The following is a 3392-nucleotide window of genomic DNA, read 5'->3' as shown; positions in this document are numbered from 1 at the left end:
TGGTGTCTGTTGAGCTCATGTGATTGGCGTGACTGCATAACTGAATTTTTAATTTTAATTAATATAAATTTTAAATAGCCATCTGTAGAGAGCTCCTACTGTACTGGACGGCAGAGGCTTAGCAGTAATACCTTTATGAGAGGAGAAATAAGTGATCTAAAAGCAAAATGATCTTTGGACTGTTTCAAACAGCTTCTTTAAGAGCTCCTTTAGGGATTAGTCCTGTATCTCATGTCATCATTGCATCTCTTTGGCAGTCTTTAAAAATACTGAGTTATTAAGAGAAGCTTCCTTGGAGCTTTGAGTGACTTTGATGGCAGGGAAATGCATATTAAGGTTGGAAGGCAGCCCTGTTCCACTAGGGGCCCATGTGGAAATGTGTGTGGGGGCTTTGTGTTGTCACAATGACTGGTCAGTGGTACTAGCCTTCAATGTCTAGGAGCCAAGGATGTTAACTGTAGTGTTAATTCTGCTTAAAATGCCCATAGCACCTTCATTGAGAAATACTGTTGGATCTTTGCCACGGTAAGAGTTATATTAAAAATTAGAAATTCTAGTATCTAAAGGGTTATGTCTTTTCTGAACTCAGACGTCTGGTAGGTATTCTCTAAAGCTTCTTAAGATGTATTCTGTACTATAGCCTTTTATGTTGTGAAGCTAGGACTCCTTTTCAGCACCAAGAAACTAGATGAACATCTTAATATTGATGTTGGAAAGCATTGAAGAAGCTATAGGCATTTGTTTAGAGCAGAAACAGTGAAACTGGCATTTTATCTACTGTGTATAAAAATTCATAGGGATGATTGAAAAATGATTCTGCTACAAATGAAGGAAAGAAAGCAGGAAACCTAATCATTGCCATTTGAAAGTGTACCCAAGTGGTATTTGCCTATCTCCACTTCAGAAATCAAGTGAAACTACTTATATTATTATGTAGGAGAACATGTGTATTTTCATAGTGTATTTCTTCCTGAAAGAACATAGCAGAAAAGAGAACTATCTGTGCTAAGTGTAGTGGAATTTTACTCTTGTTTTCTGTTATGGTCCCTGGAGCTCAGGTGTTTGTTTTCCTGGAAAGGAACCTTTCACTTCACAAATGAGCTGGAAGGAGAGGCTTTATGTCTGTGTGAGTTACAGAAAGGACTATTAGTAAGGTGATAAAAGTGCAGGGGTCAGGTAATGGTATTTTCAGAAACAATTCCTGAGGTTGTTAACAGAGCTTACAAGTCTTTGAGATTGTTCCTGGGCAAGCTTGGAGGAAGATGGGTGTTATGTGACTGTCATTGTAACTGGAGGTTATTTTTTTATTTTTTTTTTTCTGGAGGTTATTTTTTGATATAGTCTGGTGTTACTGTTGTTATTATCATTTTTGTGATTATAGGTGGTAGGCTGATAATAATATTATTGTCAGTATAGGGGCTACATAAAAAGGAAAAGATGATCACCTTATTTTTCCTCTCAATGCTGTAGTAAATGGCAGGATACTTATCCTGTTCTTAATCTGATATCTCTATTTTGACTAAAGACTGCGACCAACAGATGGTGTAATGGTTAATGTCGCTGGACTCCCATGTAGTTGATCGCGGTTTGAATCTTGGACCTGGCAGCTTAAAACTCACACCTGGTGCATGTGCGTGCATGCCCAAAATCCCGAAAGGAGAAGGGATTGTGGTGTGGCCGTTCCCCCAGGTGTGATTTCTTGCTTTCTGTCTTTCTGTCTCTGTGGCTCTGGCGAGCTTACGCGCCCAATAGCAAAAAATCTCTCTCAAAAAACAAAATAAAACAAAAAAAAAAACCAAGGCAAATATAATGGAACTATATGGAAACTCTTTTTAAGAATTATTTAACTTTATTTATTTAGTTAAATATGACCAGAGAGGGACAGAGCAAGAGAGGGAAAGTGAGAAAGCAAGTCACCAGGTCCGGTACTTGAACTGTAGTCAGCCATGTGGTAGTCCAGTGTCTCCAACTTCCACTCCACTTGCCGGCCCCCAGAAAAGACATCTTGTTTTGTGAACATATATTCTTGAACATTGATGTTTGCCTGAGCAATTTTTGGTGAAGATCAATTAAGATCTATTATTTTTGGATTTCAAGTTTCTAATACATTGCTGTTTTTATGTAATGTTTGCTTATGTTTACAAGCTTCATTAATTACTCAAGTTTTCAACATGGTATCTTTTCAGTACAATCTATTTCAAATTGATCAGCAATGTAGAATCTCTGCTAGCTTCCTAACGGTTATAGTGGTAACTCATGTGTGTGTGTGTGTGTGTGTGTGTGTGTGTGTGTGTGTGTGTTTGCATGTGCTGAAAGCAAAATTTCCCTCCTGAGCGATTGAATGAAAAAATTATGCACGTCCATAACATGTAATCTATATACTTTTTCTTTTACAGTGTCAGATTCGCTTACTGAGTTAGTTCCTTAGAATATGTTTCTCCCATCTTTTACTGAAAGGCTTAAAAACTGTTTCTTAAGAGGGAATTTTGAATGGGATGGATACTGACTGGTATGAGTAAACACACACACACACACACATATATACATATTAATTTCCAGAAAAGTTGGGGAAAAGAAAAAGCAACTTCCAGTGGGGCGTGGTCATGCCACAATCATTTTTCCTCCATTTCTGCTTGTCAGTATTTGGGGTATGCATGCCCATGTGCCCAGGATGTTTTGTTCAAGCTGCTGGGTAAGGAGGCCAACTGCAGTCAGCCATATGGTGTCCAGCTCCCCATCCACAGTGTTTAACTGCTGGACTACTGGGCTGGCCCAATGATTAACATATTTTTGACAGAGTAACTTAAACCAGAACCAAATGATTATCTTTTGTATATATACAGTAAAATTGTTAAATTATGGAGGAAAACCCAATGTTCTGAAAATGATTTTTTGAATGGTGATGAACAGAGGCCCAGGGAGATAGCCAAAGGATTCCTTGACCTTACTTTTGTAGTATCCAATTGCTCAGAATTTTTCCATTTCATCATGATAATTCTCTGCAGAGAAAGGATGAAATAGCTTGTTTACTCTCTTCGCAGTTCAGAAATACATTGTATGTGTTGAAAAGAAATGAATAGTCAGTAGAAATTTAAAAAAAAACTGTGTTAATATAGGCATTTAAAACATTTAGAGCTCTTGGTTGATTCAGTGCCTTCTAACATATTGTACATCATGCTGTTATGGCCAGCATGGAGAAAATTCCTGTGATATGGAACATATGAGAATTTCTACCACAGTGTTTCAGCATCGAACAAATACTAAAGTTCTCAATAAATGGGGCATGGTCATGTTTGTCTCAGTTTTTCCTGGAAATTCTTTTCTTTTTTTTTTTTTTTTTTTAGAGGTTTTCGCTATAGGGCGCGTGTGCTCGCCAAACAGACAGAGAGAGA

The 3392-nt window shown here is 37.6% G+C and overlaps 1 protein-coding gene across 1 annotated transcript in view; it reads left to right on the top strand.

The window, feature by feature from the left end:
* The first annotated feature begins 479 nt into the window (after positions 1–479).
* Positions 480–3392, top strand: part of ST7 (suppression of tumorigenicity 7) — a 240519-nt gene continuing 237606 nt past the window's right edge. The window contains exon 1 of the mRNA XM_006162373.3: positions 480–525. The gene's annotated coding sequence lies outside the window, so the exon portion shown is untranslated. The remainder of the gene's footprint in view (positions 526–3392) is intronic.

This window comes from Tupaia chinensis, unplaced genomic scaffold (assembly GCF_000334495.1).
Source record: "Tupaia chinensis unplaced genomic scaffold, TupChi_1.0 Scaffold139935_1, whole genome shotgun sequence".
NCBI lineage: Eukaryota > Metazoa > Chordata > Mammalia > Scandentia > Tupaiidae > Tupaia > Tupaia belangeri.
This window is presented reverse-complemented; position numbering and strand designations above follow the sequence as displayed.